Genomic DNA, 24,725 nt, shown 5'->3' with positions numbered 1-24,725 from the left:
CCCTATACTAGTCCCAAACCACATATATGCATCAATCAAACAAGCCTATTGGGTGTTTTTGAAACTCCCCAGTGTCTGTAAATCTGTGCTTATGACTATTTGCAGGAGGATTCAGTAGATGCGCAAATGTCCTTGCTTTCTCCAAGGGCAACCAGGGTGGGTTTTCTCTTTCTTTATTTCTGTGTGTGTGACTGTATACACACACAGCTGAAGAGATGAGTTGCTGAGAACTTTCCAAAAGAAATGAATGGGATAAAACAGATTGCCAAGTTACTGAGTGGTAATTAAGAACAGATTCCTAACATCATCACTCTACCATTTTTAAGATATTTTCCTTTAAAAGACAAAACCACCGAATGATGAAATGTGTCATGCTTCTCCTGATGTCCCTTAGTCTTCCAAAAATCCCTGCTCATTTGCATACACACCTATACGCCAGCCCAAAGTCACACAGACCCAAAGATTGTAAGCAGTCTCAAATTATTTTTCAATGGAGAAAAATGAGCGTGTGTGTGTGTGTGTGTGTGTGTGTGTGTTACCCATTTTCATTCCCAGTATAGGTCAGTTGGGAAGATTTCTTTCTCTCAAACATTTCAAAATACAATGTCACCTTGAAGCTGACTGGAGCACTTAGCCCTGAGCATTATTTTTCAAAGGGTTTTGAGCTACTGAAAATGGGACTGTCATGGGAGTTTGTATGCAGCCCTGACTGCAAGGACTCTGGCTCCAGAAATAACATAAGCAGCTGTGGCTACTCGTGGGCATGGCCTTGGGGACCCTGGGCTCTGATCACACATTGTTTATGCGGGTCAGGAAGGAATTCCACCCCGTTTCTCACCCACTCAAGCACTCTGCACACTGTGTACCATATCCCATCCCACATCTGGCCAGGTGTAGTGCCTTACTGGCCTCTGCCGGGGGGGGCCACATACCGGATTAGACACACGCACAGCCTGCCTTGCTGTGGGGGTGGAGGGCTGCCGCCACGATGTCCCAGGATTGTGTGTCTTGTGGTTAAACACTTAGGATTTTGACGTAGGCAAGGCAGCAGAGCCGACCCTCAAAGCCGCTGCAAACAACCTGAGAAGCCTTCTCAGAAATGCAGTCCTGCGCCTCAGAAGGAGACAGCCTTTATGGGGGCAATTTTCCAATCGCTGCCTATTTGGTGTGGTCATGTCTGAGCCAGGGGAGGTTTCCTGGCAAACTCCAGGCAAAGATGTTTGCAGAGAGCTGGATGTCAGGAACCTAGTGAATTGTACATTAATGTTAAGTGCATTCTTGGTATTAACTAACAGAAGAGCTGTGTGTGTGGGGTTGGGGGGGGGGGAGATGGGAAAAGGCAAAGAGAGGAAGAGGCATGTAAGAATAATGGCCATCTGTAATTACAAACATTCTATAATTCAATCCTCACTCTGGCACCATGGGGTTGATCCTCCTATTATTCTATATATTTTCAGAGAAGCTAAATGATGCTCTTACTAGCTGTGAGAGCTACAGCTGGGATTAGAAACCAGGCATTTCTGATGCCATATTCTAATGCCTTTCTACAAACCTCCCACCATGATGAGAACCTAAAACATCTTCAAGCAGTTCATGTCCTATTGGCAGGTCCTTTCCAGGAAGAAACTGTGATACCTCTGACCTTCTTTCTTAAGTTGTAGCTTTAGAAGTTACTGTTGGTTAATGGAAGTCCAGGAGGCCTGTTCTAATCAATGGAGATTACATCCCTCAATATAGGTGAAAGAAGCAGGACAGGCCCATGATCAAAACACCTGATGTGTGATGTGTCTGTGCTGAACTGGGCCCAGTTTACAACAAGCTTCTTCTGCCCTCTAGGCATTACCAGCACCCTTGATACAAAGTTTGGCACTTCCCTGAGCAGAGCCTGGGGTCAGCAGGTGGATTCCGACAGCCTCAGTGGTGGAATGAGAGAGACCTCACAATTCTGAGTGTTCCTCTTCCTCTCCAGTCTCAGAAGAACTCGTTGAAGTAGGGACTTTCAATCCATTTGCCTCATTTAACCTTGTCAACAATCCTTTGGGATGGAATGTTCTTCATCCCATGTTATTGCTGAGAAACTGTGTTAGTCAAGGTTCTCCAGATAAATAGAACCAACAGGATGTGTGTGTGTGTGTGTGTGTGTGTGGTGTGTGTGTGTGTGTGTGTGTGTATAAACAGACATAGACAGATAGATTTTAAGGAATTGGCTCATGTAGTTGTGGAGGCTTGATGAGCTCCAAATCTGATGTGGTAGGCTGGCAGGCTGGAGATCCAGAGAAGAGTTGAAGTTCAAGTCTGAAGGTTGTCTGCTGGCAGAATCCTGGAGGTCAGCCTTTGTTCTATTATGGCCTTCAACTGATTGAATGAGGCCCACCCACATTATAGAGGTTCCGCAATTTAAGTGTTTATCTCATCCAAAGAACACCCTCATGGAAATATCCAGAATAATGTTTGACCAAATATTTGGGCACTGTGGCCCAGCCAAGTTGACATATAAAATTAACCATCACAAACACTAAGCTTCAGAAAGTTACCTGCTATGCTGAGCTCACATAGCAGTGAGAGGCAAGGCTGGGGATTTAACCAGCGTCTCTGATTCTAACACCTGAGTTCTCTTCACCATCTTCTTTAGCCCGTGTCAGTAAGTTGGGGAAGGGCATCTGTTAATCATCACATTGATTGGATGGCTACTCATGGGATTCTCATTGATCCTTCACAAGGTCTTTGCTGAGTGCTCCTGGGATCTGTGTGGTATAGACTAGGAGCTCTGGCCCTGGGAAGTGGGCAAGGAGGGACCTTTGTAAAGCCTACTTCTCCCACGAGTCAGCTGGGCCTTGGAAGTACATGGTTGGCTTTGGAAGCAGGGACAAGCTCGCTGAACTATTTGAGGATCCCTCTGGGGGCAGCTGGAATTTTCCAGATGAGCAGTGTGCTGCACAGAGCCTCACTGTGTGTTCAGGGAACATTCCTGGGATATGCAGGTGACTGACATGAAGAAAGATGGAGCCACCCCCAACCCCTGGGGCAGTGTTGAGAATAGGAGATTACCACCCCCTACATTAGGGTTCTGTGTGTGATAGTGTTGGGGGTAGGGGCTCCATCTTTCATCTGAACCAGATGATCTTGGAAGGGGCCCTCCCACTTTACAGATTCTTCAGGGCTCACCAACCTCAAAAACAGCCTCTTAGCATTGAGAGCCACATATTTTATAAGCTTCACCTGCTCCTCTTCCCAACAGAACCCAAGTAAGCTCACCTGGGGAGGGATGGAGACACGCCCCCTCCCCCAGACCTGGAATATTCTTCCCCTGTTCCCATCATCGCCCACCACCTCTAAGTCTCTGGCCCTTTCTCACCTCATCTTTAATCCCTTTCTTTCTCTCACTTTGCCTGGAATAAGTTAACGAGGATATTCTAAAGGGAGTTCATTCTAAAAGGAGTTAACGAGGTTATTCTATTTCTCATTAGGTCTGCCTCTTCATTACTGTTGTGTCTGCTGCTGCTAACTTCCATTAATTCTGCTACATTTCCTTCTGACTGTGGACAAGTAGATTGGCCTGTGGGGTGATCTCCAAGGGAGAATGATCACACCACAGCTCCTGATCCTAGAAACGAGTCAGTCACAAAACCCTCTTATGCTTTAGTCACTTTCCTGCATCTTTTTTACACTAATCATTAAAAATAGATACCATTTATCTACTACTTGCCATACGCTGGGCAATATAGACAAAAATAGTTGGAAAGCAGGATTAAAGTTGAGAGGAAAATGGTGGTTGGAATGTAGATTTGGGCGTAGAGACAATGGTTGACTTTCCCAGACAGTCGTGGAGCCTGTGGTGGGATTCACAAGAAAGGAGGAAATCACAAGAGGAGAGTCAGTGATGGGCAAGAGAAGGATGGTGGCTGACAGGTCCCTGGGGAATATCCGCATCCAGGTGGAAGAAGGACCAGGAAGAGAAACTGCACAAGGGAAGTTGTCGTGCTGGGAAGATGTCCCTGAGAGAGGGGAGTGCTTCAAGAAAGGGGTGGTGTAAACATCTCAAAGGATGTGACAATGAAGAGTGACAAGACTGGATTCAACTAAAAGGCCATGTGACCTTAGAAAGAGCAACTTTCTAAGGGATTCAGGGCAGGATGTCAGAGTATAGCTGGAAGGTGAGAGGGGTTCAGGGTGACGACGGACTGGACTTAATTCCCCAGGTGGGCTGTGACACTTTCTAGTTCCAGAATTTACTTTCAATCTCTTTCTTCTTGGTTGAATTAAATCGAATTCATGCCGACTTAGCAGTAATAAGGATTCTTTATTGGACTTTGTTGTTGTGTTAATGAATTTGTTGCAGAAAATACATAGAATTGGAGTCAAAAGAACTAGGTTAGGATCCAAGGGTCCCTTATTTTGTTGACTGTGTGATCTTGGGCAGGATATTTATCAAATCTGGCTTCTTTTCTTATATAAAAAATGGAGGTTATAGTGATACTTCTCCAGATTGTGAGGTGCACAGGAGATATATGTGAATAGGCTTTGAAAACTATAAAGAATGATGTCAGCATAAGGTTAAAAAGAACTGTCGTGCTCATGAGCTAATGCTCAGGAACCGTCACAATATTATATTTTGGTGGATAGATGGGAGTATATCAGGTAAGATTATACTTGGCTGTAAAAAACACAAGACTCAACTATTATAACTTGAACACATAGGAGTTTTTCTCACCTGACAAGGAGTCAGAGGAAAGTTCAGCCACTTATGGATGTCATCTAGGGCCTCAGCTCCTTTTACTTTCCCGCTCCGCCATCCTGAAGTGAGTGGCTTTTGTTTTCGAGGTTGCAAGATGGCTGCTGTACCTCCAGGCATCCTATCTATGTCCTAAGAGAGAAGAAATGGGGGAAGGAGGAATAGCGAGTTGTCAAAGGGTCGAAGGGGCATGCCATCTGAATCTGACTTTTTCCTAAAGAGTCTCTGTGGAAGCTGATCTCTGCCTTCTGCATGCCAACCTCACTGTCCAGAACTGGGTTTCATAGCCATCTCTAGCTACAAGGGAGTCTGGGATGGTGAATACTGTAGGCTTCCAGTTTCTTTAGTTGAGGAAGGCAAGGGAGAAGGGGCTTGTCAATGGCTTTTGGAAGCCAATGTGCAGTGTCCACCACAGAGCAGAGCTCACCTTGCCAATGGAACTTTGATGTGAGGAAGGGGATGGAGGGATGTGGCAGTGGGTATGATGCTTAGGAGGGCAACTTGACAGTGACCAAACAGCAGGGCTCTGGGCCCTCTGTGGCTTGGACCAGAACATCTTGGCTGTCTCCCACCAAGAGGCCCAGCCCCAAGGCTTGGCTCCTTTTGGCAATCAGCCCTAACCAACTGCTGCCAAAGGGGTAAACGCATTCCAAGTCCTCGAGTCTCTGCTTCACCGTAACTGTGGTTAGAACCACACCCCCACCTGGGCTAACAGGAAGCTCACTGGAGTTGTGTTGTTTTTGTGATGATCTGTGGTCATCCGTGCTCATTCTCCCTAATGGGGAGTTGAATACCTACACACTTATGTTATCCAACTGTACAAGCAATTTGCATCCCGTGCTGTCATTTTTCAGTTCATTCTCCAATCTTTGGGAACCATGTAGGATAAGGCATTACACTCTCTTTCTCTCTACTCTTCAAAGATGGCCTTTAAACCAAGCCATTTCCCTAAACCCCTTCACCTAGATGGAGAAACAGATGACCATCAGAACCCAGACCTAGAAAACTCTACCTGGGTCAACACCCAGCATGGGCACCATCCGCTTGCTCACTCCTGGGAGCGTGGGGGAAACAGAGAAGATCCAGACTCACCCTGAGGATGGTGTCAGTCATGGAGGAGACAGTTGTTCTTAACTAAGGCAATTTCCAGTCCAGACCAGCAGATGGATCACAATCACATTTAAGAAAAAAAATTAAAAGCAATTTAAAAAAGTATGAATAAGAGCTATTGTAAACGGCTCAAACGCTGTACGTAAGCAATGAAGTAAGATGAACTGACTGGTACTGAGTTGGAAAAGCTATACAGAGGCAGGGAGTGTGGAACATAATTTAATAAAAAGAAACTTTTTTTTCACGCACCCACTCCCAAAGGAGAAATGGAAAAGTTGTCAGGGTGTGGACCAGGGCTTCTAATTAGCTGTTCTGTTCTTCCTGATTTATCCCCTTTCTTGCCCTAGCACCTTCCTGGCACTTAGTGTCCCATGAAGGGACTTGGTCGAAGGAGAAGTCTCCCCACCTACCCCCAGCACCTGACTTCCCAGCCGGCTTAGACCAGGGGAGGAGGGAGGAGAAACCCACCCACCCCCTAGGTCACCACTTCTGCCTCCTTGACCCTTACATGTTTGCAAAACAGAGGGAGCCCGGAGGAGGCTCCTCGCCAGCGTTAGAAACAGCTACCCTCATTGTCTGCCTCGCCCTGCCGGCTGCGCTCTCCCTTCCTCCCTCCCCTGCTTTCTGTCTGAAAGTGTGAAAATTACAAATCCCAAGGAACTGCAATCAGAACTCTACCTAGGGAGAATTCAGAGTATCCTTGCCATAAATATCCCACTCCAAGACGCCTGACGTCAGAGCGGGGCGGGCGGGCGCGAGGCCGGCCCAGGGGGAGCGGCGAGGTTTCGGTCGGAAGACGGCGAACTCAGTTCAGCGCGGAGCCGGCGCGGCGGGCGGCGGGCGCGCAGCCGGGCGCGGGGCTGCGGGAGCGGCGGACGCGCCATGGGCGCCCCGGGGTAAGTGCGGCCGTCCGGCTCTCCTCCCTGCTTCGCGTCCGGGGGCGGGGAGACCGCGGGAGACTTTCCGGGGCACTTCCCCACTTCTCTCCCCCTCTACTTTCTTTCCGACGCTGAAAGGGGATTGGAAAGGCAGCGGCTCCGCGGGCTGCCTGTTTTGTTTCTCCAAAGTGCTTGCAGGAGCCGCCGAGGATACTTCAGTGGGGCTCCCCGGGCCTGCGTGCGCGTCTGCGCCGATGGGTGTGATTTGCGTGTCTATCTGGATGGGCACATCTGGACACAGGAAATGTCTTTGGAAAACTTTAAAAAACAATGTTTGTGGCTTTGAAATCTGATTCCTTGTTGTCACAAGTGGACAGACATAGCCGGTGCCCCCCAAACTGACAACTTTTTGGTGGTGGCTTTTCCCGGTTCCTTCGGGTGATTTAACTCTTTACAAGCCCCCCGGCTCCCACTTGCAAGCCTGGCTCCTGGCCAGCAGGCTGGGCAGAGGGAGCGGGGAGGTTCTTGCTCTCAGAAGCAGTGGGACTCGGGAGAGGGAAGGAGCATCCCAGGAAAGGGGTCCTGAGTGGGGAATCCCAGCACCTGCGACTGCTGCCCATCCGTCCGCCTGCTGTGGCCCTGACAGCGCCAGGCATTGCGGCTTTGACTTAACCGGGAAGGATCTGGTCTGGAGGCAGGTAATTGCAAAGAGGTGGGGGGAGGAGGAGGAGGAGGAGGTGGTGGCCAGGACTGAGGCTCTGTGTCCAGCCCTGCCAGAGAGTGGAAGGGACGTGTCTGCCACATGTGCCCACGGTGGGGGCCGTTGAGGGTTTTCTGGGAGCGCCCTGGTGCCCCAAACAAGATGCAAGCTCGTAACATAAAGAAACATGTCTGAGCTGTGGGGTGGAGGAAGGGGAGTGGTGGGGGAGAGGGAGAGAGATTTTTATCAAAATTGAACACAGATTGTTGAGGTCTGGGCTTGATTTAACTCTTCTCTCTCTGCCTTGGCCACTTTTCCACAGTCCTGTGGTGGATTTGCAAAGTTCCTGGGAAGGTGGGAAGGAAAAAAAAAAAAAAAAAAAATCACACCTCTCCAGGGAAGAGTCCCTGGAGATTTTCCTTAAAGCCTACAAGGGAAAGAGAGCAACTTCTCATCTTTAAATAGTTTCAAGTTTTGTGTTGCTCCCGGCCCTTCCGAGTTTGGTGTCAGTTTCTTGGATTTCTCTGAAAAGCTGGCAGAAGGAGGGAATGGATTTCCCCTAGGTCGTAGAGCGGGAATTGTGCCCTGCTGAGTGTAGGCGGACGCGGGGCTGTATGGATCCACCAGCCCTGGGTTGCCCAGTGCACGCACTGGATGTCAGTAGTTGTTCCACAAAGAGAGCCCTTTCAGCTTCATCCCACCCGTGTCTCTGGTTTTGTATTTTGCAACAGAACCAACCTACAATGTTTGGGTGGGGGGAAGATTACTGGACTCTCCCTGTGTCCTAGAGAAAAGGAGAGAATAACAATAGAGGGACAGGGAGGAAATCTGGATACAGAAACGGACCCACAGGAAGTCGAAGATTTGGGAAGGATTTTAGAAATTATACAAATTGACCCCTAGGGAAGAGCTATAAAAGACGGAGCAGACAGCAATGTCAGCTATAGACTCCTTTAACTTCAGGAGTATGTCTTCAACTTGAGTGCAGAGAAGAAGGAAATCGTGCTGAGGGCCGTGTAAACAAAAGTGCGTGTGCATGGGTAGTGGGGTACCCGCGAGATGCACGTGTAGGCGCTTGTTTCTGTATCGGTGACTGCGTGGGGTGGTCGTGGCCTCAGGCCTGGAAGCGTAAACGGGCCATTTCTCAGTTGCTCTGGGAGCTGCATCGACCCCCATCTCTCCCTTTTTAAAAACAAAAAACAACAACTGTGCTATGACTGTCTTGTTCCCTGGTAGTTGCACGCTGCGGCTCCTAACTCGTAGCTGAGTTTACAGAGCTTTTCGTCCAGACCCTCAGATGCGGAGGGAATACTCGTGCCCCCATCAGGACAAAAAGAGGAGAGAAACTTCTCCTGGGCCTTAGAACTGAGAAGAGAGTCAGGAGTTCAGGAACGGGGAGGGTGTGAGGGGGGTGACCAGTAGAAAGGCCGGTGGAGGTGGAGGTTTTTAGTTTTGGTGAGTGTAGGGGAGGTTGAAAGACTACTGCTTTCTGTGGGAAAATGTCCCCTCCCCAGTCTTCTTTCCCAACCCCCTGTCCCCAAAGTTTTTTGACACAAAACAGGTTAAACTTTTGCCATTACTGAAAAGCCTTGGATCCAGAGGTAAAGAAGAGGGCGGGGCGAAGTGTAGGCGGTCAGGAGGGTGCAAAGATCATCAGTAGGCTCAGGCTGGCGTCTTTCTTACAGTGCAGCCGATGGAAGTAATGATTTAAATATTCCCACTCATCCCCACCATTTACACATAGAAGGCTGAGTACCCAGGGGTGGAGGGGACCCACCTGGGAATCTAGGGTGGTCTCTTGTCCCAGCACAGGACGCCTCGGGGACAGCTGAGGGTGAGAACTGGGCACTCACCTCTTTCATCACCCTCTCTGGAGGGCCAGTGGCATCCTGACCTTTTTGATTTGCTCCGGGGAACATTTCACCAACTTCAGACCCGGGACGGATTCTCAGGCTACTGACTCTTGGGCCGATATGGAAGCCTGCTCATTGGCCCTTCTATCAGCTCAAGCTTCTGGCCCACTCTTTGGTCATCTCTCTGAGATCAGAATGCTTAGGGTGCATTCTCAGGCTCTCCAGAAGGTCCAAGGGGCAAAGGCACCTGACAGAAAGAACTGCTTGGAGGATGTCCTTGGCTTTGACAGCAGATGACCCTCTAAATCTCCACAGCCAGAGTCTCTGTGTTCAGGAACCCTGTGTCCTTCGGCTCTGGACTTCAAATGCAGCCTGGCAGAACAGGAAGGGTACAGACATCAGAGCAGTCTGCCCTGGGAGAGAACTAGTAACCTGGGATACGTTACTTATTCCATCTGAGCTTAAGCCTCAGATGATATTTACCTCACAAGGTTGTCACAAACATGCTATTTATGCAAAGGGACTAAAACAGAGCTAGGAATGTTGTAGACCCTTCATAAAGGGAATCCCATAATTGTATTTTCCAGTTTTTTAGCCATCAGGAGCCCGTGTGGTTTGGAAAGGACCTCTCCCCAAATCTGGCTACGTATTTTCCATTATTGAAGGCCGCTGGGTGAAGTTTCTAGGGCTCGGGTCACCCTTACTTCCTCTCTCTAGAAACATCGGCTAGTGGGGATTATCCGGGAGCGTGGCTGGTTCGTTAACCTGAGGGGCGGGAGAGGGCACCAGGCATCCTGGATATCTGGTCTGGAAACCACTCCTGTGTTTGAGCTCTTGGGAGGGAGGAGGGCAGCAGAGCCAGTTGTATGTGTGTGGCGCGGGGCAGCGGGTGGGAAGGTGGGAGGGAGACGGGAAGATCAAGGACCAATGGAGTCTTGAAGGACAGGCCCGAGGTCAGAGGCAGTCACTGCTCCTCAAGCGTGCTTGGGTCAGAGTGAGAGGGGAGTATCTGATGGGTTGTAAAATTGGAAGCTTTAGCCATCTGTAAACATCTTGGTGGGCATGGGCTGGGGAGGCTGCCCCCCTCCCAGATCGACACACTGTCTGCTGGTGTGGCGTGGCTGGTCCAAAGGACGGAAGGAGCATCTGATGTGGAGAAAGCAGCTGCAGGTTCTCTTGGCGCATCTCAGAGCTTCTAAGTTATCCTTCAAGTTGACATTTAAGACTTTGAAGATCGCATTTGTTTCTGCTTTGTACAAACTCGCTCTTTAACCATGGCCTGGGATGACTTTTCAGCTTTTAAGAGGCTCAGCCAGTGGCCAGCTTCTCTTGAGATGGCCCAGATTGGGGGTCAGTGAATTCCTCACTCCTGGCACTATCTATTTCTCCAAACTCTCTCCTCACATTTTTCTGGTTTGTTTGTTTTCTTGTTTCATTATGAGGTTTTAAAACTGCACCGTCCAAATGCTGTGCAGTGAGGAAATGCCTTTTCTTTCGACCCGTGGATCATCATGCGAGTGCTGGGTGAGACTTGTCAGACTATGGGCATTAGCAGGTGTTGTGGAGTTCTTTCTGGGTCTCCCCCTCGAAAAAAGGAAAAGAAAAGAAAGAAACCTGGGAAAGAGAAACTCGAGGGAGTTTGGTAGCTCTTTGAATCCTGGCTGAAGAGGAGCTAAATTATTTGTAGGATGCCCCACGGGTCTGTGCAAAGAGCTTCAAAATCAACAAGACCCAGGTTTGAGTTCCGGAACCGTCGGGTCACAAGCTGTTCAGCCTCTGAGTCTTCTTCATCTGTCAAATGAGAACAAGAGGTGTTCTCACATCCCAGGGTTGTTCTGAAGATGAAATGGAATAATATATGGGAAGAACCTAGCACACTGATCAGTGCTCAGCAAAATGGTAATGTCCTTCCCTTTTTAGTTCTAAGCTCATGAAAGTACATGGGTTTGGACATTTGTCCATGAGTCAAAGTAAATAAGCCACTTATTCAAGGCTTCACAACAGTGCTTAAAGGTCAGCTATCCCTGCCTGGAGATGGAGACCTTCACCATAAAAGTGGAGCACAGATCTGCGCTCCCCATACCAGGCAAATGGCAGTCCCATGCGATGCTCTACTAGAACAAAGGAAAGACCACCAGCTCACTTACCCATAAACCTGGGCCATTAGTGAGCTGCGCATAGAGCTTGCTTTAGAAATCCCAAACACTGTCTTGGGTCCAAAGAATCGAGGTCAAAACAGGGGAGGGAAACCACTGAGGTAGGACCTAGCATTAAAACTGAAAAATAATGGCACGATGACAATAATACCTGACATTTGTATAGCAGCCTACAGGTTGAAAAGCATGTGGCCTCATTTCATCCTCATAACAATCCTATGAGATGCGTGTTATCCACATTTTACAGCTCAAACTGGGGGCTTAAAAGACTTCCCCTCACAGGGAGATCAGCTCGGTGCTTTGTGACCACCTAGAGGGGTGGGATAGGGAGGGTGGGAGGGAGACGCAAGAGGGAGGGGATATGGGGATATATATATAGGTATAGCTGATTCACTTTGCTATACAGCAGAAACTAACACCACATTGTAAAGCAATTATACTCCAATAAAGATGTTAAAAAAAAATCATCTTTACCTTTCAAAAAAAAAAAAAAAAAAAGGCTTCCTCTATTTCACACAGTAAGTGGAAGAAACAGGAGGTAAGCAGCTACCCAAGCAGTATGTCTCAACCCATCACCTGGGAAGCTTGTAAAATTATCAGTGCCCAGACCCCCTCCCCCACCCCAGGCCAATTAAATTAGAATCTCTGGGGTGGGGGGCCCAGGCACTGATTGTTCTACAAGCGCCCCAGGTGATGTGAAGTGTAAGTTGAGAGCCACGGGTCTAAGGGAATCGTGACGAGGACCAAGGTGAGGAATCAGGGTATCAAGCACAGGTGAAACAAACAACCAAATCATTGCTAGGATTTAAGCTCCATGAGGGTGGAGACTTGCGTGGTTCTCTCTCTACCCAGAACCTAGAACGTGCTGGGCATAAGGTAGACACTCAGTGAACACTGGCTGAATGAATGAACTACTATAGATGAGGAGCTGACAATTTCAGCAGCCAAGTCCAGCCTGTCGCCTTGTCATGTAAGTAAACAAGCCTTGTATGTTATTGGCATATAGCCATGGCGTTTCTTTATGTGTTGTCTGTGGCTGCTTTCATGTGAAAAGGGTGGAGTTGAGTGTTGTAACAGAGGCGGTGTAGTTCGCAGAGCTGAAAATATTTACTGTCTGGCCCCTTAACAGAAAAATTTTGATGGCTCCTGCCCTGGTTCTCAGAGTGACCAGAGCAAGGGTAGCGTAGGGAGGGTTGTTACAGCCTGGTGGTCAAGAATACGGATTCTAGAATCAGACAGACGTGTGTTGGAACCCTGTCTCCGCCACTTACCTGTTGTAAGACCTTGCATATTATTTCACCTCTCTGAGCCTCAGTTTTCTCATCTGAAAAATGGGGAGGTTAATAAGTAATACCGCCCTCACAGGATGGTTGCGAAGATTGCCAGCCCCTGGCCTAGAGTAAGCACTCAGCAGACGTTAGCTATCCCACCTGTGATGGCCGTGGTTGTAGTTCCTGGCAACTCCCCAGTATGAAGGAGAACTAAAGTCAGAATCTAAATCTAGTGTCACGAACAGAATAAGGGATGTGGTAGGAAAAATAATCAGTCGGTAAGTTGGTGGGAGGGAGAAGGACTGACGTGAGGCTTTCGAGGTAAAGGGGGTCTTTGTTTTTAAAAAAATGCATTTATTTATGTATGTATGTATGTATGTATGTATGTATGTATGGCTGTGTTGGGTCTTCATTTCTGTGCGAGGGCTTTCTCTAGTTGTGGCAAGCGGGGACCACTCTTCATCGCGGTGCGCGGGCCTCTCACTATCGCGGCCTCTCTTGTTGCGGAGCACAGGCTCCAGACGTGCAGGCTCAGTAATTGTGGCTCACAGGCCTAGTTGCTCCGCGGCATGTGGGATCTTCCCAGACCAGGGCTTGAACCCGTGTCCCCTGCATTGGCAGGCAGATTCTCAACCACTGCGCCACCAGGGAAGCCCAAGGGGGTCTTTTTAAGACAACACAGGTCAGGTCCCCCGACGTGTGAGTGAGGTGCTGCTTGGCTGACGGCTGTGTCAGCCAGTAATGCCCATCGTCCCTCAAGGGTTAACTTAGGCTTTATTGCACTGAGTCTAGTCACAAGCATGTCCCACCTCTATGCCCTTGTTCGTAGTTTGTTCTACATGAAAGGCCCTCCCCCAGTCCTCATCTTCCTGGGCTACTTGGCCTGCCAGGCTTGCTCAGGGGGCCCCTTCGCTCCCAAGCTCCCTTAGCAAGCCTCCCCGCCCGCCCCAGTCACCCCTCCCTCCTCCCTCCCACAAACTTAGCCTGCAGCTCTGACGTAACATCTAACATGCTGCGTCACAGTCAAGGCAGGAGTCTCTGTCTTGCCTTCTGCATGTTTGGAGTGCATTAAAGCCAAATTGCATTGTAGAAGCCACACCTGGTAGCCAAACAGTGTCAATTAAACCCTTGGTTCAACTCAGTGACAGCTGAGTTAGCTCTTGGGGAATCTGTATGGGACTTGCCCAGGAGCAAATCCCCATAGCCAACCAGATAGAGAAGAGCGGTCCAGTTTATAGACTCCGTGGACCCTTTGTGTCCTCATCCCTCTGAGCTGTGGTGGCTCCTGCCCTCTGGAACACCTCTCCTAAGGGGTAGCCAGGGACAGGGAAAGAGGGAAGAAACTTAAAACCAACTCTTTGACTTCTTGTCAGCAGATGTGGTGAGCAGTTGGGTTTTGGCTTCTCTGGGCTTTTCATGTCTATGTGCCAAAATAATTGCGAGTTGGCTTGGTGTGGTCAGCTTTCATTAGCACGGTAACAGAGAGAGGCATGGTCACAGATAATAGCAAACAGCAGATAATTCACAGCATTGCCATCCAAATACATAATTCGGTGTTGTATAATTTTTACGGATTTTAGTGGCAGATTTATGTTGGTGGCAAATATATATTGTATATGGAATAATGTTAAAATTGTTATTTTCTAATGATTAAGGAGAAGGCATAGAAAAATCTCAGCCTTAAATTAAATATTCCCTTTGAGCAACCCAAAATGGACAATTAGGAGCTGATTTCTAAAGGGGAGGGAAGAGAGGGACTGAAATAGTATTTTTATAGAGCTCCCCACTATGCACATGGCACTGTGTCGATAATTTTTTAAAATAATTTTTTAAAATGTATTCTTTATTTGATTTTTCAAAATTATGACAGTAATTCTCGCTTGCTTAAACACGTGAATCAATATCATGCAGAGATACAAAAAGACAAGTGGAAAACGAATAGCATCTCCACACCCTGGGAATTAATGTTTAAAGTCTAGAGTTAATCATTCCCTATCTTTTCCTTTGTTCATACAAATACTACAGGTGTGTATACATGTATGGTGGGGTCTTGTTTGAGTGTTTTTCACCGAGATGGAATCTGCATATATTACTCTGCAGTATACTTTTCTTCCCTTTGACCATTTATCAAGGTTGTCCCTACGATGGATGGAACTCTATTTTTTTCTGATTTCTTTATGCCTAGACACACACAGCTCTATATATCAATATTTGAGATCATGCCATTCTTCTAGCGAGGTTCAATTTTTTTTTTAATCAGTCAGTTGTTAAACGTGGTTTCATCCTGGATGATCACCAGTTTGGGTCCCTGAGTCTGACATACCAGGCATCCATCACCCAGGAGAGCTGAGTGACTGACGTACCTAGTCTGTGACCGTCCTGGGTATGGCTGCATGCTGTGTGTGACCCTTGTTTGTCCCCTAGGGAAGCTGTTGAGCATCAGGCCCTGTGGCTGCCCCCTCCTTCTCATCAGATTCAGTCTTCCCTCCTTGGGTCTCCTCAGTCACTGACTATGTAGGAAGAGCAGCAGGAAACACCAAAGACGGGTACGTTGGACTGGAGAACGGTGTTGATGGAGCAAGTCAGGCAGTGCAGGGTAATGGTCAGGTGTGTGGACCCTGCGCTCAGATCAGCTCACTGCACCCCCCAACCCCGCAGGACCGACTCCCAGTGGCGGGCAGTGCTGGCCAGCCCTCTTTGGAATTGCCTGCGTTGAAGAGAATTGCCCCAGCGGCAGTCTCTCTACGGGGTCACCTGCATTCAGTGACCAGTGGGGCCCCTCTGCCCCAATGTGGGGAAATTCTAAAGGGCATCCCAGCTTCAGGGCTCCCCATGGGGCCGGCTGAGGCCTTCACTGAGGCTCCCTGGCAGCTGTACTTCTCCCTCTGCCCGGTGCCGCCACCTACCCGAACCTCCCACCCATGAGCGATTGATTCCAAGAACCCTTCCTACCTGCCCCAGAAGTTTTACTTATTTTACGTGAAATTGTTTTGGAAGAGTCCATTGTTTTCCAGATACTTGGTGGTGGCTATGTCAGAATATGAAAAAGTGCATTTTTTTTCTTGTGCTCTATTTTGTGTGTTTTCTAGGTGAGATCCAGCTGATTTCTCTACAGATAGAGTTGTTCATAACTGGGAAGGCTGAACAAATATTTTGATTTTATTGCCAAATTTGTATTTGCCCCTGCTCCCTCCTCCGAACCCCCAATGCTAGGCTGAGAGGTGTAGGCATATCAGGCTGGAAGCGTGACCAGATGGCTTTGTTGGCATCCTGCCTGGAGACGGGCTGGACAAGTTGCCCTTTGGGAATTCCTCTCTATCTTACCAGTGCTTCTGCTATATAAAGGGGGTGGTCTCAGGGGGCTCTTCTGGCCCACTGGGAGCCACCTTCCTGCCTGTATAGGTATTCACATCATGCCTGCCTGGGTCTCTGCCAGATTTGATTCGTCCTTACGGGGGTGTTTGTTTCTTACTGCTTTGTCCCAAGCAAGGGAGGTCTTTGGTGCTGTGTATTGAACATTCCACCTTCCGGATTATGTACACTGATCGGCTGCCTGAGTGCCAAAGCAAAGCTTGCCTGCATGATGGATTCCCGATGGGCCAGACTTGGGGACCCCAACTCACAGCTGACGTCTGACCCCTTTCCTGGGGGTCAGTGTCAACACTCCCTCCCTCACTTCCCCTCAGACACCACTGCCCCCAGCCTCAAGTTCCCCTGATCAGGCAGCGAGGGAAGGGAGTGATTCCAGGTCAGTGGGAAGATCCCGCAGTATCTCCACAGTGCCAGAGGCAGCTTTGAAGTTTGTTTGAAGCAAATTCAGAGTTTCTGTGGACTTTGGTCAGTGGACTTTGGGCAGTAGAAAGGCCAAGCCATTTTAACTCTTCTTTTCTTTTCTTTTTTTAATCTCCATCAATATATTTATCAGTCTGTTCCCGATCATGTGATATTGGGCTGGCAGCTGCCCAGAGAGAGAGCTAGGAATTGCCTCTGCCTTTCTGAGACACTCAGTTGATAATTTACCATTACCACTGCCCTAAACAGAGGTGATGTTATTGATGTCTGTGGCTGCCTACATGGAAGCTGGGACTTACAGCTGATAAACAGACCAGACTTCTGAGTAGAAAGCTGTGGGTCAGAGCGTAGGCACTGGCTTCAGATTCTGGCTCCACTACATGTTAGCTGTGTGGCCTTGCGTGAGTTACTTCATCTCTCTGTGCCTTCATTTCCTTACCTGTAAAATGGCTTGTTATGAAGATAAAGTTAATGCATGATTTGGTAAAAAGAAAAAAATAGTACTTGAAACCATGGCTGTCGCATAGTAAGTGCTAGGAAGTGTTAGTGATGGTGATGATGGAGATGATGATGGAGAACAGGGACCCAGCCTCATTAGCGCTATTGGCCCCGCATCCTGCACGATGCTCGGCACAGAGCTGGGGCCCGATGAGCATTTATCAAGTAAAATATGCCACTGCCTTTTGCTAAGTGTCTACTGCCTGCTTAGTCTGCTCAACTCTCTACCAAAAAATATGTTTTACATTTAGAATGTTTAGTTCATTTAAAATTTTTATTGAAGTTCGACATGATTCAGAAAAATACAGCTTATAAGTATATAGCTCAATGGGTTTTCACACCTGTGTAACCAACATCCAGATCAAGAAACACAACATTCCAAAGCTCCCACCTCCCCCGTCCCCAGAAGTCCCTCGTGTCCCCTTCTGGTTACTCCCCTTCCATAATCCTAACTTCTAACAGCAAAGATTAATTTTGCCTGTTCTTGAACTTCAAGTAAATGGAATTGTACAGTGTGTACTCATTTATGTGTGTCTACTTTTGCTCGGCATGGTGTGTCGATGACTCCTTCTCATTGTTGTGTAGTATTCCATTATGGGACTATCCACACTTTATCCACTCTTCAGTTGGTGAGCATTTGGGTGGTTTCCAGGTTTGGGGCTGTTGTGAATAGGCCTTGCTGTGAACACTCGTGCACTTGTTCACGGGTAAAGGTAGGAATGCTTCTCTGTTGGTGTGTTCCTGGAAGTGGAACAGCTGGAACCTAGGGAATGCATATGTTCAACTTTAGGAGATATTGCCAAACAGCTTTATAGAGTGGTTGTACCATGTTTTCCACTTTCTGTAAAGACGAAGAAGGCGTTCTAACTTGGTAGTGTAGGGGCTTGAGGCCTGGTAATATCCTGGGCTTCCTGAAATGTGCATATCCTCCGAGCTCTTGGTATCTGAGAGCTCACATGTTCTAGAAATCCTCGGGGCAGGGGTAGGCATGTCCTTTTTACCAGGCACTGTACTAGGTGTTTCACTTATACTCCTTCACCAAATCCTCGTAACCATTCCATGAGCTGAGATTTGGTGTTCTTAATCCCTCTTACAGATGAGGAAACAGGCTCAGAGCAATTGAATGAGATACCTAAGATCCTACAGGAAGAAACTGTCAGAGCATGTAAAACAGGTGTGCCTGCATCTAAAGCCATTTTAGGATCTGATGGTGAATCATTTTGGCTTTGGTGCTGACACCGGAGAGAAACACAGACCCACTAGAACCTGTGCCAGCTGTGGGTGGTGGCTTTGAGAAGACGTTCTGTGAGATGGAGCAGAAATAAGGCAACTCAATGACCTTGGGAGGTCAAATTGTTTTCCTGCCCAGGGACAGCTGGAGAAAGTCATAACTTTCCTGGAATGCAAGGGCGACCATGTAATTTGCTGTGTAAACCAGGACTCTTTCAAGAGCAAAAGGGCACTAACTGGATAGGATGCTGGGAAGCAGGCGTGAATTGGGACTGTCCCAGTTTTGCTCACTCCCCTGGAAGTCTGAGCCGGCATCCCTCTCCTGGTCAGTGGGCTGTACAGGTTCTTTTTAACTCTTTCAGAACACTGTCTCTCTGGACTCTGCCCTCATGTGATGTACTTCTAGTCTCCTCTGTTTATCTTAAAAATGAGTCTGGTTTTCTTCTTCCCCTCTACACAACATTCCCCGCTCAGATGGGGCTCTGACAAGGTGAGCTTCCTTTAACAGATCTTGTTACCATTGAGATGCATTTGCCAACAGACTAGAAGCTTCTAGAAGTCTAGGGCTGTGCCTTAGTCACTGTGGTATCTATGGCACTTAGCCGGGTGACAGACACAGAGTTAGCACTCCAGGAATATTTGACTGTGTATGACATTTATCCATGTGCTTGTTCATTCATTCATTCATAGTTCATAAAACCAGAGCTTAGTTTGGATTCTGTCCTCTTTTTTTGATCTGACGCCTATTCCACTGGTCCAGAAAGAAAAGTCAGTTGTGTGTGTGTGGTGGTGGGGGGGGGGGGGGTGTGCATGCACACAAAGGACAAAGAATAAAAGGGATCAACTTAATGAGTAGCAAATGCATCATGGAATTTGGTGTCAGGATCTAGGTTTGAATTTCAGCCATCCACTAATGAGCTGCACTGGCTTAGATAAGCGATGTAGCAATTTAGCATTTCTGAGCCTCCGTTTCAGCCATGTGTGCAGTGGAAGCGACAGTAATGCCCGGGGTAGAGGAGTGAAGTAAATCTATGATGCAGGGCATATGGAACGTGCTCAGTACACTGTGAAGTGCTGTGTAATTCCTAGTTGTTAGTGGTTGTGGTGGTTCAACAGCTATTTGAGAAACACCAGTGGGAGGCGCTGTGTGCTGAGGCAGGTCCTGTGCAGTGAATCCCCCGTGGGCAAAATCTACACCCGCTCCAGGGCCTCTGGTCTCTCAGTGAGGCATCAGCGCGTACGTGGCAACCCCATGTGGCTGGGAGCTTTTATTAATAAACGAGGAAGGGATCAGCAAATTCTTCAAGGTCTTAGGGATTTGATGTGGGTGTCAAAGATAAGGATGCAAAGGATAATTAATTTCTCATTAAGCCCACAGCTGCATTTTCACCAGAGCAACAGCAAGAAGCATTTAAGGGCTTATGTGTGTCCTGCAGTATCTTTGGTATAGTGTGGTGGCTTCTTGTGCAGATTTCTGGGGTCAAACTGCTGGGATGCAAGTTCAGATTCCACCCTTTATTAGAATTGTAGTCTTGGGCAAGTATTTATCCTGTTCCCTGAGATTCAGTTTCCTCATCTGTAAAATGGTGATAATAATAGTACCTACCTCCAAATGAGGACAAAAGTTAAGACTTGTAAAGTACTTAGCGCCGTGCCTAGAGCACAAGTATGTACTCCATAAACCTATGTTGTTATTATTGTCCAAATAATTTGTTTTCCATTGGAATACGAGGTACTGTATGTGCTGATGCAATACATAGAGAAGGGAAGATTGTTTTGCGATGGGGGATGATGTCAGGGAAGGCTTCGTGGAAAAGAGGCACCCCCAGGGTTGGCTTCTTTTACACCTGGAGCAAAAAGGCAAAAAGTTCATGTCCATGATTACTCTGTTCTTAAAGCTCAGAGAAGAAGATTTAGCGTGGAAGAAATTCCTTTCCTTCAGAGACATAAGTTGAATGCCTCCTGGAACTTTGCAGTTGAATACCACGTGTTCCCTGCCCTCATGCACTTCCAAGCTGGTTCATCCATCCTTGTGCCAGGGACAGGGTGTATTAAGATGCGTCCTCCAAAAGTACTAACGGTGTTGTCGAGGAAGGATCTAAAAGTGAAGAGTACTATCCCATGTCATCAGTGCCGTGAGTGGGAGATGCTCAAAGCTGAGAAACTTAGATTCCATTTAAGAGTGTTTGGGAATGTGAAGAAGTTATGGAATCTCCTTCCCAGTTTCTGTTGTGATGATAGGATGGTAAATACATGGTGCTTCCTGCAGCAGGAGGATGGATAAATGGTTCCTCTGGTTCCTTCGGTGCGTCTGTGGTGTCCACATAGTTGTGTGTCTTACAGGTAAAGGGCACAATGAACACACTCTGAACTTGTCCTAGACAGTGTTGACAAGGTCTACAGAAATGCATTTCCCACGTTGCCCAGGGATTGTTGGCATTTCTGTTTCATGGGCTTCATCTCTAATGTTATGACTCATTTAAAAAATCTCTATCTCAAAACCAGTTTGCAAGAGGAAGTCTTCCCTCTGGCTCTGGCCACAGCTCCTCCTCCCTCTCCAAGTTAAGAAGTGATGAAATACTATCCAACTTGTTCAAACTTTTATAAATTAAAAGAAAAATTCTTTTGGTTTTTCAAAGCATGCAAATGCAATTCTAAGACTGCAGTGATGCTGTAGAATAGTAAACACGTGAACAAATGTTCAACCTGACTCGGAATCATGGAATTAACCATAAACTGAAGTCTTAAGGAGACAGCCATTTCACACTCATCAGATTGCCCCCCCCCCAAATTATACTCCTCCCATTGTATGTAGAGCCGAAGACAACTCCCATTCACCAATGGTAGGAATTAAGTTGGTACGGACACTTTGGGGAGCTACTTGGCACTATCCAGTAAAATTGAAGATATACTTACCCTACGACCCAGTGATTTCATTCCTATGTAAGTCTAGAGAAACTCTAATACTTGTGAAAAAAAAAGACATGTTCAGGAATATTCATGATGGCATGTTTTTTTTAAGAGCTAGAAAACTACCCAAATGTCTATCATCAACCAGAAGACTGATGACATAATTTGATTTGTATGTACAATGGAATACTACAGACTACAGTGAAAAATGAATAGACTGTGCTATAGGGATATAACCCCAGAAACAATATGAAGTGGAAAAAGCAAGTTGCAGAAGAATGCCATTGCTATTAAATCATACAAAATAATATGCTTTTATTTACACATATTTACCTGTGTAATTAAAGTGTAAAAAAAACCATTATTTTGGAATAACCACCAAATTCAGAGAAGTGGCTCCCTCTAGGGAAGGCAGGAAGGAAGACCAGGGAGGGGTACGCAGGGCTTCCATTTGTATCTGCGGTATTTTATTGCTTGTGATGGCTACACAGATGTTTATTATCTATATTTTGTAGAGAGGTAAAATATTTTCTAATTGAAAACAAGGTAATTTCTAAAAATGGGCACAAACTCCTGCTCCATCCCCTCTGCCTGTTGGCAGACACACTGTAGAGTGACTGTGAAACTGCTCTCCATTTGCTCCAGGTCCATATGGGACATTTTAGGTAGATGTGATCATCTTCAAATGGAACGTTCTCCAAACATCTATACTGGACCCTGTATGCACATGGTATTCACTGTTTTTTGAACTTAAAATCTAGACCTATTTTTTTCTGACTTGTTGGTTTGTTGGGATCATATTTTGATATGTTGGTAGAGATGCAGAACAGGGCCATAGTAATAGAAACCAAACAGCAGCTCTCTGGCTCATTCTCTAGCGAATTGCTGGAGCTTCCTCTCCTCCCATCTCTCCCTTGGGAGTTACTGGGATCCCTTGCTGGTGCTGGCAGGTGACCATGGCCACAGTCCTGACATCCCTTTGATAAGGACGTGGGACCAACATTCTCAAGTATTTCTGACTGCCTGGGTTGGGGAGGAGGAAGAATTTCCCTCTCTGCACCATAACTTCCTGGTTTCAATGAAGTTCTCCATCCCTTCTGAGTTCCATCAGTTCAGCCCTGGCTCTGTTACTCTTGCAAACATCCTCAAGTGGGAAAGCACCCACCACTGGCAATTGCTTCACTTACTTTTACTTGACAATGAAGCCGTGCTGACTTCTTCCCTAGGTGCCTATTGAAATGCAGTCCATCCATCTCTTTTATGTGCCTTCCTCTTTTCTGCAGCCCCCTCTCCCTTGGAATCTGGTCCGAGCTCAATCCCAGTGACACATACTGTGTTGGCCTTGAGTGCCCTGTCCTGTGTTGTGCGGCCTCTGTCCTTGACCGAGCCCGTGAACCTCAATGCGCAGTGGTTCTGCACCAGTGAGCCCCCTTCTCTGGCTTGCGTGGTGCTTGCACTGGGGACTGAAGCTGGGGGTGGCTTTCCTCTCTGCCTTCGGCTTATTTATACGTCATATAATTCACCTTCATTAAATGGGAGAAAGTTGCACAAAGCTGGGACCTCGGGGAGCAAATCCTAGGTACGTGGTTGCTCTGAGAATGGACACTGTAGTCCATATCAGTCAGGCTCTGGGCAGGAAACAGTTGGCACTCCCAAAAGAGTTGAACTGATAAGAACGTAATGAGAGGGCTATTTGCAGAGAGATGAAGGGCTAAGGAGATGGTGAGGCACCCAGGGGCCAACAACAACAGGAAGCTGTTAATACTCCTACCCCTGAAGGGGTGAGGTGTTATCAGAGCCCTGTGCCAGCTGGAGCTGAGGAGGAAGGGCTGCTTGGCTGGAGCTGTGGCCCTAGAGGAACACAGCCCCTGGCAGAGCCGTGGCTTAGCAGAGAGACAATAAGGGAATAACACCTGAGATCTCTCTCCTCCCACCCTCCAATCACCTGCTGTTGCTTCCAACTGGTCGAGTCCCAATGGGCAGCAGAAGCCCAGGAAGCTGGGTGATGCATTCTGGAGAGGCCAACCTTCTCATTCCCCCCAGGGTGGGATCGTGGCAGAGAAGGGCAGGGAATGGAGGCAGAGGGGCAAGCAGAGAATAGGCAGCACCTTGTATATTTCTATGTATATTTCTATGTATATTTCTATGCAGTCATCATGTAACTAGAAAGACCAGGTGTAATGAGAAGTCCCCTGTGATTCAACCTGTAATAGCATTTAGGCGGTTTGGGCTATGGTTTGGGGGACTGGTTGATCCCTGGCTTCGATGGGTAAGCAAGGAAGGAGGTCTGGGAGGGAAAGGAACTGAGATTCGTGGTTATGGGTCACGCACTTTGTTCTGTGCTTTGAAAAGGAAGATGATTTGAATGAGGCTCAGGGATTGGCTATTTATCATGCTCCAGGTAGTTATCATACCTTAAAATGATAGAGCTTGGTGGTCTCAGGTGGCAGGTTGTGGTCTTGAGACCTGTTCCGAGCCCAACCCAAGTGACACACACCACGTTGGTCTTGAGTGCCCTGATGGAGACGCATGTGAGGCTGAGGACGCCCTTAGCTGGAGCTAATCTTCCCGGAGTTTTCCTCCTGGCTCCACTTTCATCCACATCACTCATTGCCCTCGCCCTGAGGCTCACCTGAACACATCTCACCTGTGAAGGCTGTGATAAATGTCAGAGAGGCAGCCTTGATCGAATGACCCTAATTGTGGAGACATGGTCTCTAAACACTGGCAAGGTACAGAGAAAGGAGAAAATAACATATCTGAACTCATAGGTGTACAGGGCCTGCCCTGGAGAATTCCCAATCCAGCATGTACATGCCAAAGATAAGGGGCACCTGCAAAGCAACATATCAAAAGAAAGTTCACAATATACGAACAAAATGTGTACTTGGTAAAGAAGGGTAGGAGAATAGAGCCATTGAAGTTGGTGGGCTTTGGTAGCAGAGAGAGTAATAGCCCTCTGACCTTGGCTAAACATTTGACATCTCGAAGTAGGCCTCAGTTTCCTCATCTGTAAAGTGGGCAAACTAAAGGTCTATTTCTAATTAGACAGCTGCAGGGGTTACATGGGAACATGATGTGAAGCACAGGGCCTACCTAGCACACAGTAAAGGTTGGCTATTATCAACATCATTATTATTCCTGAAGGTGAATGCCAGTCACCACTTGGAAAGAGGAGTGAGGACTCCAAGATTCCAGAAGACTTGGCACCCCCTTGTGTCTTTTAATTGACCTAGTTCATTGCCCTATTCCAGCCAACCTCACAGGCCTCAGTTCTTTGACTCCCACTCATGTCCCGTTAAGGGTGACATGGGCGCTTGTGGACCTGTCCATCGGCTTGGTCCCCTCTAGGTGGGGAATCGTGAAATGTTCAGGAGGAAAAGTATGAAGGGTCATCTTGTCTCACATTTCCCAAACTGCATTTGATAAACCACTGGGTTCCCACAGTGGCCCTGGGAAGAAAGTTCTGTGGTTAAAGAAGTTGAAGCAGCCCTTCCATCTTTGCTCTTCTTTCTCTCACGGAGCTACAATGCTCAGAGAAGCACTGCAGTCAAAAACTGGTTTCACATTGTTTGAACGAGTATTCTCTCAATTT

The 24,725-nt window shown here is 47.5% G+C and overlaps 1 protein-coding gene across 4 annotated transcripts in view; it reads left to right on the top strand.

The window, feature by feature from the left end:
* The first annotated feature begins 6,590 nt into the window (after positions 1-6,590).
* DAAM2 (dishevelled associated activator of morphogenesis 2) overlaps positions 6,591-24,725 on the top strand; it is a 111,160-nt gene continuing 93,025 nt past the window's right edge. For 3 of the 4 annotated variants that reach the window (XR_014251071.1, XM_082414111.1, XM_082414108.1), the window contains exon 1: positions 6,591-6,738. The gene's annotated coding sequence lies outside the window, so the exon portion shown is untranslated. Of the gene's footprint in view, positions 6,739-6,849; positions 7,419-24,725 lie in introns of those variants that run through there. The other variant, XM_082414109.1, reaches the window with a different exon arrangement.

This window comes from Balaenoptera physalus, assembly GCF_965194825.1.
Source record: "Balaenoptera physalus genome assembly, chromosome: 11".
NCBI lineage: Eukaryota > Metazoa > Chordata > Mammalia > Artiodactyla > Balaenopteridae > Balaenoptera > Balaenoptera physalus.
Note: the sequence above shows the minus strand (reverse complement) of the source record. Positions and strands in the feature narration are given on the sequence as shown.